This window comes from Zootermopsis nevadensis, unplaced genomic scaffold (genome assembly GCF_977971745.1).
Source record: "Zootermopsis nevadensis isolate Lab colony 2312 unplaced genomic scaffold, Znev_1.0 Znev_ptg000037l, whole genome shotgun sequence".
NCBI classification, from domain to species: Eukaryota; Metazoa; Arthropoda; class Insecta; order Blattodea; family Termopsidae; genus Zootermopsis; species Zootermopsis nevadensis.
The window spans coordinates 8422004-8437869 of NW_028259169.1; the positions used below are offsets into that span (position 1 = coordinate 8422004).

General features: G+C 38.2%; 1 long non-coding RNA gene and 1 pseudogene across 5 annotated transcripts in view; both read left to right on the forward strand.

Moving 5' to 3' along the window:
* Positions 1-1944, forward strand: part of LOC147871880 (cell adhesion molecule Dscam1-like) — a 63036-nt pseudogene extending 61092 nt beyond the window's left edge. The window contains exon 35 of the transcript XR_015538205.1: positions 638-1944. The product of XR_015538205.1 is annotated as a cell adhesion molecule Dscam1-like (transcript). The remainder of the gene's footprint in view (positions 1-637) is intronic.
* A 7350-nt stretch (positions 1945-9294) lies between these two features.
* Positions 9295-14019, forward strand: LOC147871882 (uncharacterized). 4 transcript variants are annotated; one of them, XR_015538186.1, is made up of 6 exons: positions 9295-10363; positions 10466-10529; positions 11028-11093; positions 11210-11325; positions 11800-12227; positions 12707-14019. It is a non-coding gene; the product is annotated as an uncharacterized LOC147871882 (long non-coding RNA). The 4 variants fall into 4 exon arrangements; XR_015538184.1 differs by lacking the exon at positions 11028-11093 and having other exon boundaries at positions 9296-10363; XR_015538185.1 differs by lacking the exon at positions 9295-10363 and having other exon boundaries at positions 10373-10529.
* The last annotated feature ends 1847 nt before the right edge of the window (positions 14020-15866 follow it).

Below are 15866 nucleotides of genomic sequence, written 5' to 3' on the forward strand. Positions count from 1 at the left end.
GCACTGGTTTCCCAGGGATCCATGCCACAAATTTTTCTGAGTTCTGGAATTGATCCAGTCTTCACAACTCTCAGTCTGACTCTCTCCCAGTGATTTATCCGTGAAATTACGCCACAGAGCCATTCCTTAGCTCATTCAAGAACACACATAAGTGTGCTGCTGCTCAAGATAGGTAGGTGTCATGCCTTTCTCTTCAGGAAACACATCAGTTTCTATCTCCGCACTCTACACCGTTGACCGTGAACTTCCACAGTGATGCCCATGTCCTGATGACCACCATACCTGAGCATAGCCGGTGGATCCATGGCTGCTGACAGCTGGATATCTCCGGCTTCCCTCTGCAATTTACTGACTTGAACAGCAGAGCCCCCATCATTGGTCCCAGGCTGAATCAGCAACAGAGTTTTTCAGTCAACCTTCTTGAGGAAACCTTTCCTCTTTCTGCCCCTCTTATAATGCAAGCCAGCCTGATTATTCTTCTTGATGGTCAGGTTCGAGATACCTGTTTTAGCCAGACCCTTCACCAGAGCTCATAAGAGATTTTGCCACTTCTCTGCATGAGGACAGTATAACCATGTTTACAAATTTGAGAACCCTGATAGGTTGTTATAATGGCATGCATTATTATGTTTTGCAGAAGTCCAGCTCGAGTTCCAGAGATTCCGATCCCCATCGAACTTAGAGCCCCGGCTTGCAAGGGCTTTGAAAGAACTGAGAGTCGTGGAGGAGGCAACTTGCCTGTTAGAACTTGCTTCTGATGATCCAGAAGGGATTGAAGGATAACTTAAGCGTTGCACGGTATGAAAACAGAAAATTGTGATACAGAGCACAATCATGAGCTGATCTATATTATTATGGACATAATTATCCAGGACACTTAGTTTACATACATCAGTGTGTTTGTTGAAATTCATAGAGAAGCGAGGGGGACATTAATTTAAGTACCGTAATAATTCAGAGCAAGAAGATGGCTGACCGTCTTCGGAGATGTTGCGAATGTGTAGTCTGGTAGATATTGACCAGTGTTTCAGAGGAGCATGCTGCCTTCATTATCATACTTATTACACTGATGATGAAGGTAGCAAACTCATGTACGTATTGCGAGAACATAAAATCTCAACTCAGAGCAGTTTCCTTTCTTGTGATGAAAACTGCGGATAAGAACAGGCACATTAGTGCTGTTCCATATATTCATTGAGTTCTTTTTAACGTTTTGTGACTTGCTAATTTTTATAGTGAGATGTGGTTTGCACCCCATCTCACTTTATTTCATTCATAGCAATAATTTGAGCTGCTTAATGCTAGACGAAGTTAGTACCACGACGTGTTGAAACAACAGAAGACTCGATTACTATCTCATCTTCTGATGCAATTGTACGCAGGCCACCACCATGTAAGATTAAATATTAAGATAAATTTAAAAGATACCTGAAAAAGTATAAACAATATTAATACGAGTATGTACACCCCCATTTGATTCATTCAGAATTTAAGGTGCGTACTTAAAAAAGTTTACCACACATTATAATAGTTTCACTATGTTTTAATATAATTTGTAATATACAGCTGACTTTCAAAACGCTATGAAGTTGACTCAGCACAAATATGTTTCCAGTATATTTTTTCAACAGATTATTTTGAACCCAGATATAGTATAATGATTTTTTATTTATAGTTACAGATGTAATTATCAGACGTAATTTTTACTCAAGGGAGATTTAAGAGTATTTCCTTTGCTTCATCATAAAGCAGCATTTCGTAAAAAGAAGTTTCTACGGACACAAGCAAAGCTTTAAAAATGCCAGCCCAGTTTTTAAAAAATTTGAACATGTTTCATAATTATCACAGATACTTTGAAATGTAATCTGAGGACAGGAATGTTGGGTTGAATTCCCCTTGTATCGTCACAGATAAAAACGTGAAAATTTTTAAAGCACTGTTAAATACTGCAATTTGTATTTTGAGTCTTCTGATTCCAAGTTGCACCAACATAACTGCTATAAATTGGCTCTGATTAATCAGAGTTCAATTGGAGAGGGCATCCACATGCACCGAAGAAACGTATCGATCAGTAACAAACAAACTTCGCCAAATTATCTTTATCAGATGAACAAGAAATTGTAGTAGGAATTCAAATTAAATTATAACCTATAATAACCTTAATTAAAGCAATTAATTGTAGCACATATGAACTAAAACAAGGAAGGTTAAAAGAATCAGGCCAATTGAGGAGGGCATTTAAACACAAATTACTTACCTTACGTACATTTATGCCAGCCGCTCTCGTCTAAAACTTCTTTGCAGATTATAGCAAACACCGGTCAATGATTGACGATAGAAGACGGATTACCAACCACAGATCGTATATCAATTGCGAAGTGCTCATCCTGCCATCTATGAACAATGTAGAAACAACATAATGATGCAGAGATGCCAGTAGATGGACGAGGTATTTAACAGAGTCACCAAAGATAAAACTGTTTGTGTTACATTCACATGATTGAATGCTTTGTTGGGGTGGGGGGGGGGGGCAATAGTTTTTGGGTTTCGATTACTGCATGAAACATTACCGTAAAATGTGAACTGCCATGGAGCAAATGTTTGATGGATATGGTCCCACAAGTAAAGGAATAGGACTTCTTTCAAAAATGGCTTGCACTATATTAATTTCATAATTATAATTTCTCAGACACCTGCAATCTATGTTCCTCCCTTAGAGAGAGAGACAACGGGCAAAATTATTGTTTTGTATATATTGATCTTTAGTTTCTCAGAAATCAGACGGGAAGTCGAAATATTTCGAACTGAAAATTGTCGAGCATTTCCAGAATATAGTCGCCTCCTGATTTCCTCATATCATTCCGATTTATTATCGTTGCTCCCAAATATTTAAAATTTGTCACGCTTTTAATGGAATGGAATCAAAGAGCAGGATAAAACCACATCTTACATATTTTTCATTTACACTGACTGTGAAAATGCTCCTGTACCGTCTATAACATGATCTTGTGTCATTTTTGCCTCTCATTTATCTTTCTGACATCAAAATAAAACAATAAAATATGCAGGTCTGTTATTTCTCCTACCCAATTTAGGGATTCCCCTGTTGTTCCGCTCTGTTCGTTTCTTTGAGCAACAGAAATGCCTGAAGGATTTCTAAATTTACTTCCACTGATGGAACAATCTGAATGACAAATAAGAAAACAATTTCATATATACACGTCACGTAACAGATATTAATAACCAGTGAAACTATTTTACCTCTGCACCTCTTACTGCTCTTATTTCAAATAATTCATTTAACGTACATACACGAGGCGAATTTGTTATCTTCAGATCTAATACCAGGGCTAGGAAAAATCAGTTGAAAGATTTACTATAAATAAGAAAGTAAATCAAAATGTTTCTCATTTATGGTGGCATAGAAGAGAAATTTACTGTCATGGCAATAATTTCGATCAATCTCATCTTAATTTCCGCTTTGAAAATTCAATTTTGTTTTCCAAAATGCAAGATTGTGGTCTGTGTTTTCAGAGGAAGTGATCCTTGCTGAGGAAAGGGCCACAGAAGAGGGAAAAATTGCACTTAATTGAAGGTGAGTTCAAAACAAATGCATGTTGCATTAGTTTTGGTTTTGTAATTATGAAAAAATAAATATTGTAGATAGGTGATTTTCTTTCGAAACACTTCACAACAACAAAAAATTGTTTGCGTATTAACCTGAGTATCTTAGGTTCTCCTTACTTCCACAAATCGTATATCTTATATGTCAACAGTGTTACGCCTGTTAATACGAAACGAGATTGATTCTTATTTTGATTGACGAATTTTAAGTTTGTCATCTTACTTAAGTATTTGGGTTTGAGTTAAAACAAATTGGACCTGTGCACATATCTAATTATCACTTTAATATCAGTTTGTTTACATTTTGAATATGTTCCTTATAAATACTGTATGGCGTGATCTGAAAACCATTTTTCTTTTAATAAGACCAGTGAAAGTATACATTTGTTACGATATATTTCATTTGTTTCACCATCGACAATTATATCGAAGTTACAGAACGTTACTCCACAAGAAAATATGATGTGTTTATTTCTGGTAGTTGTTTGAAGATGATACAGAATGAAATTTGAAAGGTTTCAACAAGTCAGATCTCCACCCCTTCTGCCATGTGCCATTGGCGTCAGTTCCTTTGTTACTCCAGAAGGGTTGGTGAAGTCTCTCAGGCTTACCCTGTTATATTCTTTTGGGGGGTATTCCAAGAAATGTGTCTACAATTTCACAGTTGTCATCAGAATTTACTGAAATGAAGGAACAGATATGTAGTATTTGTGCAGACATTTGAATATGTATCCTGTCACTAGAGGTGCCCACGTATGGGAACAGTTTCAAATTTTCATGTTCCAGAAATTTAAATAAAATGTAGTATTTCTCAAGAGAATGGCATAGCAGGTGCAATTGGACTTTGTATAGAGAACTTGCCAGATGAAATGAAATGCTACTATCAGGACTTTGCTCTCTTTGTTGAGGACGTGAATATCAAAATTGAGGTTAAGTCATTATTCTTTGTTTATTGTCATTAACATGTAATTTTCAGACTGAATTTTGAACTTGATTTAAAGCTGTTTTATATTTAAGTATATCAGGTGTGACAGATCATAAGATTCTACTGCATTTCTTGTCATTAAGAGTTAAAATATATATATATGAATAATTGCTGCTGTGTCTTGTTACAGTATTGTAGTTTATTTATTAACTACAATTTAAATTGCATTATAATAATTAAATCAATTTGAATTTTGGTTGATTTGAATAACAGTATACGCTTACAGACACAAATTAGTGATCCGTAAACGTGGATTTAATCGTGTTTGTTCATTTTACAAATTTATACTTATTGCAGGTGCTGGGAAATCTTTGGCCACGAAATAAATATGACGAGTGAGTTTATTAAGAAATCGCTTGCAGTGTCCGAGCGGAATGAGTATGGGATCCATGACTTACTTTTATACTACGTAAAACGTGAGCTGTCAGATAAAGAAAAAGAAGGTTTGTAAATTACACTGGCACTTTTACATGCGTATTCTTAAATCTACTGAATTTGAATCGCCGTGAATATGAGGAATAGACACATTGAAGGTAGGATTCAGCTTGACACGTAGCAGATGGATTTTAAGGGGAAAAAAATATAACTGGATTTAAATTCTGCATGCTACCCTATAATTCCAGGCATTTACTTAAGACTACAGACACATTTGGTTATTCCTACCCATCACTTTCACACACAGAATGAACATAATTCGCTGGGACGATACGCTACAGACTTGTTTATAATTAATAATCTTCATTGATAGAAAGGGGATCTGGGGTAGCTGAGTCAGTATAGATTTGATCCCCAACATGGACAAAGGGTTTTTCCTCCTCCGAGGGCTGCCTGCCCCTATCTAGTGTCAAGGTTAACGCCAAGTGCCTACATGGCGTGTAGTGGGACATAAGAATGATAATAATACAAAAATAAAAGTTGCTTATTTAAACATGGACTTTCATGCTTTTTACTATCGATAATTATTTTCATAACTCATTCAATTAAATCAGTCGAAGCGGTATAATTTTTAGATAATATTTCCATAAAGACTAATTAATTACAGAATGTATTCTGGCCAGAGAACAATAATTTTGATTTGTTCATTAAATTTCTTCTATTCTACCTGAGCATTTGTGGGTATCTAAGGTTATGTTTGTCCCTAAAGTTTGGGACTGAAAAAAATGTAGTCCGACTGATATTACGCAGTGATGAGCCTGGCCACTATTAAAAAAATTGTTGCCTGCTCGCAGTAAGTCGAGAAAAGTTTGTAATAAATTCTGTGAAATATAAATTGTTTCGCACTAAGATATATTTCATATTCATGTAAGCAGTTTGATATACTTGATTACTTTTTATACTTGGATGAAGTATTTTAGATTATTTCTCTTATCATGGAAGCGTACCGTGCTTATTTTAAAGTGTTAATTATTTTAGTGAAATATATTAAGTTGTCAACACTCCTTAATGGAAATTGGAAAAGCGATGATTATAATAACAGAATTAAAATCCCTATGTAGACGACAGTATGATTTGTTTATTGCACAGCTCGGATCATTGTAAACCCTCTCGGCTCTTGTATTTTTCCCTTTTCATTTGTATTTTAAGTTACAAATCAATAGAACTGGATGAGACGTAGTGTCATATTTGGTAGCTGGGGGAAAAACTGGTAACAAGTTATGTTATCTTTCCAGGATGAACATCTCACATCGGTGCTACAAGACTTTGAACAGCGGCTTAGATTTACACGAGTACCAACATACAGATATTGTTCAGTGTGGATTGCAGGAACATAGAAATAGTCACGTTTACAAGAAAGCATTGAAGATAGCTAAGGAACGGACTAATTTAGTACTTAAAATCGCTGACTTGTTCCGTAGGTACGTTTACTATTAAAATTTTTGCTCTAACCACCTCTTTTCCTACAAATTCAAGTTCCTTTGCGTGTGTGAAAGGGCAGGCGAGACTCTCCCCGCCATAAGCCGCTCGCACAGGTTCACCGCGGCTCTCGTCTGAAAGGGTCCAATGCGTTTTGCTGGGATTTCTATCTCTAGCAGTCACTTCAGCTCACGTGTGAAAGGGCTATGCCGGCCGGAGCTTCGGCTCATGGTAGGGTCACCCAAGCCGGACAGGTCTAAGGAGATGCGCCAGACTAAGAGCGATACCCTGGTCCTCCAGGTTGGGGCTTGGGGTTATAACAACCCCACCCCGGAAAACGATTACTGTTAGGATACTCTCAAAAGAGCCTCGGATGGATCATTTTGGTAATGGACCCTGGCAAACGTTCACGGACTCGGAAGCGAACCGCGACACTGACCGTGGCCACATGATGACGGAGGTGCTGAAGTATGGGATGGACGTGGCAGGGTTTCGAGCCTTTAGGAGACAGAATGTGCAAGATAAGGCTCGAAGGACACTTCAGAAACTTGTCCTTTGTTTGGAAGGTACCAAGTATGGGAGTGGTCAATCAGATTGATCATGTCCTGGTGTCGAGAAGGCATTCCTCTTCTAGGCAAGGCGCTGGGAGGGAAGAGAAAGATTAGTCTCTGGGGAGTTAGAAGTTTGGATTCCTCGGCACCGCTCCCCACTAAAGGTCACCCCACCGCGCTGAAACCTTTAGCCAAGGGCCCCGGTTCCCAGCCGGGACCCGCTCCCTCGACACACGTAGCATCTAGGCGCAGCTCTCCCGGAGACAAGTCCGTTTCTCTCAGTGGCACGTCAGCTGACAACCACTGCTCGCACCCAAGTGGACAAACAGTTTTAAGTTTCCTATCATCAGCATGTTTTATGTTCTTATGAACATCATTCTGACTCCCTGTGTTTCAAAGGAATCTCTGTTTTAATGATTCAGATCAATGTACTATATCTCTTCTGACATTATGGTACTAGAACACAGAAACAATGTATTTCAAGTGCTCTGATTAACCAACACAATTATCAAACCTTAAAGAGCCTCGAAAGCTTGAAATGTTGAATGAAAAATATGGGAAACCTAATATACCTTAGGAGCTTTGACATTAAGGATCAGAGAAAAGTGTACAAGCCCATACACAGAAACTGGTTTATTGAACAATACAAACTTCTATAAATCACTTACAATTTATGGCTACTGAACGTGCTGATAGACTCCCATTAATATTTTTCCCCGAAATTCACACAAAACAGATCTATCATGTATTTTAAAACTTTAAATATATATTCTCGATTCTCGTAACAAACTGTCATTAACTACCGATCTCTTTTTAACTGTGAAGTGTTGTCTTTCATTCCTGGTACAGACTGCGTTCTTGAATATTATTTCGACAAATTTTGGGCTTCAAACTGTTCGGGGTTTCCATCGAGCAGGAAATAATAATTCAAGAACCATCTGACACGGCAGATTCTCTACCCGGATCAGGGCATGAACATCATCCTCACGTATTATTGAATCTCGAACACGCTGCTCCCGCGTAACTGGTTTATCTTGCAGTCAAAGTCATTAAAGTCGAATATAAAAAATAAAACAATTAAATAAAATAAACCGAGGTCTGAATTTCTCTTATTTGTAAGCATCTGTAATCTTAGCTAGAGAATTAAGCACGTGTGTGGATGAAGCCAAAAAGTATCGTCCACATACACAGAGCTGAAAGATGTATCTGTCCATCGTACAAGATTAAATCCTGTCACATACAGATTAAGATCGGAGTACAGGTAAATAACAGAAGAGTTTGGACACCATGTGGGCTTGGGCTCACAGTTCTTCAGACCTGCGGATAGAAGCAACAGATCCTCCGAAACATTGGTATCTACCAACAAGCCCCAGAGGCTTGACAACCCAACTCCGTCAGAACCTCAAATCCCACAAAGTTTATTTTTATGTTTAAGGCTTTGACCGGGATGTTCTTTTGTTAAATCTTACGTGGTACCGCCTGATTCGACTTCTAATGGTGAGGTGAAGTGTTTTCTTCGCGGTACGGTCTGGATTCGTAAATAATATTCAGACGATCTTCGGCTTCAAAGGGTTAAAGTGAGAATCATATGATATCCATAAATACAAAATTAAGATAGTTATTATTAAAGCAGATGGTATATACATTTACCACTGGGATTTAAAGAGTTGAGAAGGGCTGAAAGTTTATTGTAATCATTTAGAAACAGCAAAAATATTAACATGAAATTAAACTAATCGGATTCGTTGCTTATTCTTAATTCACGTAAGTGCTCAGATTACACAGCACAGAGTAGCAACAAAATTACTCTAGTCAGGATGAAATTAATTCCGGTGAAAATTAACATTTCTATGTCAATGAAACCAATAAATGATAAATCATTCGTACAAACAAATTGAACCGCGTGTGTTAAGCTCAAGTATAGACGTTAATATAGATATCCAGGGCGAGGTTAAATTATGTTGACCTTGAATCTCATCGCCTTGATGATGGAGGCAGCCATCTTGATCTTTTTCGTAAACTAAGATCAAACAACGCACATGGACTCTTGAGAGTCGACCGAAAGAGCACGTAGACACAAGAAGCGCTGATTTTCACATTTTTAGATTCTGTCACGGGGACGTATTTTCCTTCTCTCCGGCTCGAGTTCGATTCTCGTCATATTTTAATATCACGCATCCTCTGTTAGGCTGTCATATGAATTATCTTCCTTCTCATGCAACGAAGGGAGTGAAGTCGTATCTGGTACATGGCTGAGGAGGGGGGTGGGTTACAAAATCCTTTCGCTTGGTTTCCACGTCTCTTGGCTGCTAAGCTTCTATAAAAGAGTTTTCGTAGTGCGAAAGCGGCGTACGTCTGATAAGATAGTGTAATTGCGTCATATTGTGAATATTATATTAATTATTTGTTTTAATCCGTCTGTATTTTATTTGTAGTGTTCTGTCTGACGACAGGTCCATATGAACAGGATCCTTCCTTCCTTTTCTCGGACTGGGACCTGTTCATATACGTTCTTGGCAGATGATCCAGAAGTGGTTTGCCATTGCCTTCTTCTGTGTGTGAATGGAGTAATTGTTGGGATGCCACAGAGGAAAACTCCGTGTTGCCTAGACCATGGCCTTGCCCAACACAAGTTATAAATTCGAACCCGAGACCCCAGGATTACAAGGCCAGAGTTCTAACCGCTAGACCACCTCATCTTATTATTATTTAGTGTTCTGTCTGACGACAGGTCCATATGAACAGGATCCTTCCTTCCTTTTCTCGGACTGGGACCTGTTCATATACGTTCTTGGCAGATGATCCAGAAGTGGTTTGCCATTGCCTTCTTCTGTGTGTGAATGGAGTAATTGTTGGGATGCCACGGAGGAAAACTCCGTGTTGCCTAAACCACGGCCTTGCCCAACACAAGTTATAAATTCGGGCACCGCGATTGTAATTGCATAAGCACCGTATTTGGTTGTCAAGAACATAAATTACATCATGAGTCTACTTTAGTGGTTCCTTATGAATCTGGTGTTCTTCTCATAATATAAGAACTGCTGTAAAGTGGTTTTCTGTACACAGAGATTAACATATACATTTCGTAACAGTCAAGAAAAGCATACAATTGAAAGAAGAAATACCTGGACTGTGGAGCAGGTTTGGGAGGGAGTAGATTTTCTTCAGACGTTCCATTAGAAAGTCTTTCGTACAGGTTACAGTACCTCGTGATTGTTTACGAACTTCTATACTCTGTACTGTATGCCCATTTTGCATTGAGCAATTGAGTTTGTAAATTGTGTGTTCTACGTTGTTGGTTTGAAACGTAAGGCGAAATATGTCGACTAAAAGAAAGCCCGAGTCCCAAGTACGTCCTTTGTATGTTAATGCTGTTATCTTACACTAGCTATAAGTTAGAATAATATTGGTTTTTCGGAAATATTCGATCCTAACCTCACTTCTTTTTCAGGGGAGCCGGTCAGGAGGTTGGGCGATCGTGTATTATGTTGGAGTATAAAGGAAAGAAGATTATGGTATGTTTAAATACTTCGTGTTTCGCACAGTTTGATTTGTGAGCAATATTTAAGTTTATATCATGATGTGTAATCTGAATTTCTCGTATAACCTTGTTTATAAAAATTTTGTAGATTAACTGTGCACGACGGCTTTAAGTGGAAATTTTCCGCGTGCTCGCTTCCATGCAATATTCCAGCTAGAATTTTATTTCTTGTTCTTGTAACCTTAATGAATCGTAAATGAAACAAAATATATCCCTTAAAATAGATTAATGTTATGTTTTCTCCGACCTAGCATTTGTTTTAAAAGTCTTTTTTCGAGATTTCTAAAGTGTGTGTATTTGATTCGAGTGTCTCAAGCTGTGAACATGATAATGAAACTTAGGGTTCAATGAAAGACTGGGAATTCCTTGATGACTGTCAAGAACTCTGCTGCATGGAGTCTGTTATTAAGATTTTTCTGTTATGTTTTGAATGAATTAGTGTTGCATCAAAAATGAATCCTGTTTCTTATAGCTCGACTGTGGTATTCAGCGGTGATTGTCTGGAATGGATGCTTTAACATTTGTGGATCTTGTTGAGGTCAGATGAGATAGATTTGTCACAGTACGTTGTAAAATTGTTTTTTATACCTGATTAATTTCGCAGTTTTGAAACAAATTTTTTCGTGCTAAAAAATTTTGACTTTTTTTTTGCAGTTTTCATCTTGACCTCTGTGGTGCTTTGCCCTGATTCCTGCAGAAAACAAGTTTCAAGGGACTCATGCAGCAGAGGCTATTTATTGGTGGATTCTGTCAGATTACGTCAACGTCAGGTAATATTGTTACTTGTTTGCTAGTTTACATCGTTATGTCAGTGGTGGGCTGGGAAATTATAACACTTTCCCCATCGTACGTAACATCTCCTAATCCCTTCGGTATAAGACGACCGTTTTCAGTTGACAATTACTGACTCCTTCAGTAAGGCACACAATACCACTTGCTGCTATTAACTATCACTGAATACAGAAATTAAAAAGTCACAAAACAAATACTCACTTAGCCTATATACAAATGTTGCTGCTGAGGATAAAACGAAATGAAACATCATTTGAGAATTCCTGGACTAAGCTAACTACTCATATTTAGTAGGCAAAGAGGATTGGAAGAGCATGCCAAATAAGCTGAGATGAATATATTAGTTTCATAGTTCTAAAGAACTTACAGAACTTTCACTGAAACCCTTAAAGCTGTTTATTTTTGCCAATCTTTTTTTTTCCCCAAATATATCTTCTGTTTTGTGTGAACAGGTAAGACGTTACTCCAGTATCGGAACATATTCTCTGCACGAGTTGACATTTATTCAGAATCTCAGGGCAGGAAAATAGCTTACATGTCATAGGATTTAGGATACTATGTACTACGTATGCACTGATCATTCATCACACATAAGAACAGTCTCAATGATATATACTTTGATGTCTCTTCATATGACCCCTCTGAGTGAAATGATTTACTGCACACATTACATGCATATGGACTCTCTCCACTGTGCGTGACTTGATGTGTCCTGAGACCACCATTTTGACGAAATGATTTTTTGCACACATTACATGCATATGGACTCTCTCCACTGTGTAAAGGTTGATGTTCACTCAGAGGACTCTGTTAAAGAAATGAGAAAAAATTTCTGGATGAACATAACATGAAGAGGAGAAAGAATGAGTCTGAAACCAAGGTGATAATTATGTTTTTTTGGATAGCTCAGTCAGTATAGTGACTAGCTACGGGCTGGACGACCGGGGTTCGATCCCCGACGGGGGCAGAGGATTTTTCCTCTAGCCTCTGGGGTCCACCCAGCCTCCTCTACAATGGGTACCGGGGGTCCTTTCCCGGAGGTAAAGCCGACCGGAGCGTGATGCTGACCACACACCCCCCATCTAGTGCCGAGGTCAAGGAAGAGAGGAGCTATACCGTCTCTCCACCCAAGCGCCTACATGGCGTATAGCAGGACAAACTTTACTTTACTTACCAAACCCCATCACATGACCAGAATTTAGTGGAAGGTGTGTTTTATAAATATTGCAAGAATCATGGGCCTCCATATTAGTTTAAACTGTTAATTCTGTGTGGTACATGAAGAATTTACATAACATGAATGCTAGGTTATAAAATTATCGAGATATTGTAAATGTGCTAATGCATTTAGTTTGTCAGGTCTGAGTTCAATATGCATCGGTTGGACTCCTGAATGACAGCCTGGTAGGAACAAGGTTCAGGGGCATTGTGTCTCCAGTGCATGGAAGACTTGCAAATGTCACTTATGCCACATCTTCCCAGATTCTTATTCCATGCCGTAATGTCCAAACTGAAGTTCTCTTGACCCAGTCAGATTTTGTTAGAAAAACTGGCACACAAGAAGTTAAATTAATTTGTGTGTGGGAACTTAAGTATCAGGAAGTGAGGTTATGCAGTTGTCTTGATGGATTTTGACTAACAGCATATAGTGTTGCTACTCTTGTTAATATATTTTCACAAAATCAGCTTAAATAAACATAACTGCCTTTTCAGATGTTTTGCTGTGTAATCTGGTAGAAGTTTACCAGCATTTCAGAGTCTTAAAACCTTGTATTGAAATATAAAATAATACATACAAACAAAACTGTTTACACTTGAAGGGACACTAATCCCAAACGTGCCTCAACCTCAAGAGATCATCATCGAGTATTTAGCCCACGCACCGTTAAAGTTCACAGGCACAGACAACGCAACTACGGCTCGCGGTGGACCAACGACAACAATTACCAGGGAAAACCAAAATAAATACAGTTACACAGATTTACAACTGAAACATGATACAAACAACTTGGAAATAATTTCTCCCTTCAATATACCTCCACTATACAAAATTACAATAAAGGCTTACTAGCAAAAACTGTACATCATAACTTTAATCCCAGTTATGTAGACCCCCCCCCCCCCCACAATATATGATGGCGTGTCACTCCACGCCAGCCACCCACAAAGAGGCTGCTTGCAGCAACGCAACCATTAACAACCCCATCCTGTAAGATGGTCCACCAGGACCAGGCAAAGGAATGTCAAGCCATCGAAAGAGGAAATTACAGGACAGTAAAGGATTGACCATCTGGTCAGTTGTAACTCAAAGTTGATGGAAAGGCCACTAGAGGGCTACCTCATACAGACAGACAGTCCTCATTCCAGTGGAAAGACTAAACCACACGGTTCATCATCCTAGGCAAGATTCACTGTAAGTGCAGTCTGGTAACTCAGCTTACCCTAATATCAGTGTCACTTACTGCAGATCCATTTTCAGAATCTATGAATGTTGGCAGATCGAACTTCATAACTTTGTTACGCTATGTACCTACACAGCAGGATAGAGTTATCATTACTGTTCTGGGTCTATAACAGGACAACTGATGATTCTCTAAGCAATGATGACAGTAGCAGACTGATGATACAATCTGGACATTGTGTGTTGTCTGAATTATATTTGATATAAACAATGTTTTGAATATTGGTTCTGTTCCCATCTACCAGTTGTCATTATTATACTTACAGATGTTAGTCTTCTGCAGACCCAAGATTTCCAACAGGTATTGAAGAAATGGGTGTCGATCAGTCTACTGTCCTGAAAACTATGTTCAGTTGCAGGATGTGCTATCAAAACAATGCTTAACCCTTTAAAGCCCATTTGTAACTACATGCGCCACCTACTTTAACAAACAGCAATTATTTCCTTACCCTAACCTAACTTTACCTAACCTAACCTAACTTAATCTAACCTAACTTAACCTAACCTAAACTAACCTAACCTAACTTAATCTAACCTAACTTAACCTAACCTAACTTAACCTAACTAACCTAACTTAACCTAACCTAACTTAACCTAACCTAATCTAACTAACCTAACCTAACCTAACCAGCTGATCTTTGTAATGTTGAAGAGTTGTGCTTTCTTTGTGGTACGGAATGAATTCTTCAAAATTATTCAGATGAGCTTTGGTTTCAAAGGGTTAATGGAGGGGATGAAGAAACACAATGTTCTTGTGGTTATAACACTGTTTAAAACATTTCATAATCTACTCAATATTTAATTACTTTCCTAAATTAAAGACTGATTGAAACTAGTACTCTATAAGCAATGTGCAACAAAACATAATCCACTGAACACATTTTGGAAAGCACTCTTCAAAATCTATTCACCAGAAGTGGGTCATTTGCTCTGGATGGACAGACAGAACAACAGATGAAAAACTCAATAGTGTGTTTGAAGATGGCCGTCTTCTGGGTTGTAGCACCGTGTAATCTGACAGGTTACCAACTCATCGCCCTGACGACGGAGGCAGCAAGGAGCTCTGAAACGCTGGTAAACTTCTACCAGACTACACGGTGCTACAACCTAGAAGACAGTCATCATCAGACTCACCTCTGTGAAAAACTCAGATCCTACAAAAGTGACTTTGTGTACTTGTAAAAAATGTTCTCGGCAGTGAAAATAAGACAACCTGTGTTACTGGCACAGAGTGTTTCTCAACTTATATATCTGTGACATCCTCTGTGTTTATACCGACGACCTGATTTCCATCGTGACACGTCTCACTATCTGAACCAGGTACATCTTTCGGTGAATCTGTGCAGTTCTGTAGAACCACCACACATGTATCAGTCAATGCTATTCCCTCCCATTACATGAAATGGAACAGACATTCTTTACGACTATGTCCGATTGTTATCACTTAGTAGGTGAAGATAATCAATAGACTATTCACTTCGAACCTGTGATCCAGTTCAGAGCACAAAACTGCAACATTATTAAGCTGAAGAAAAGTTGTTTCATTGTAACCATTTCATGCAAATGAAAGCTAACAGCAATGCTTACTTCCGGTTCAAAATTCTTTACAGAAAATGTCGATGGTATGTAAACCTCGTCAGTGTTGATACCAATGGGATCTTCTTCACTCAGAACATCCATATTATTTTCTACTTTGATCATATCAATTTCCTGCTGTAAAATTATGAATTAAACATAATTCTGTTAGATAGCACATTTCTTGTGCACCAAACACACAAAACAGGAGAGAGTCCTTACACTGGCAGATTCCAGACTGAAACTTGCAGACTTCTGATATCATAATTTCAGGACTTCAGAATTAGAACACTGCATGCCTGAAAATTTATACTAATTATTTTCAGGACAAAATGGTATCTCATGATAATTCTTCACTTAATTTTCAGAACATAAAACTGTTATCATGTTGTGCACCTTTATGAAACTCATTAACCTTCCATTGCTCAACTGCACTAATGCCAAGGTACACAGCCTCATATACCAGCATCTTACATTTAATCC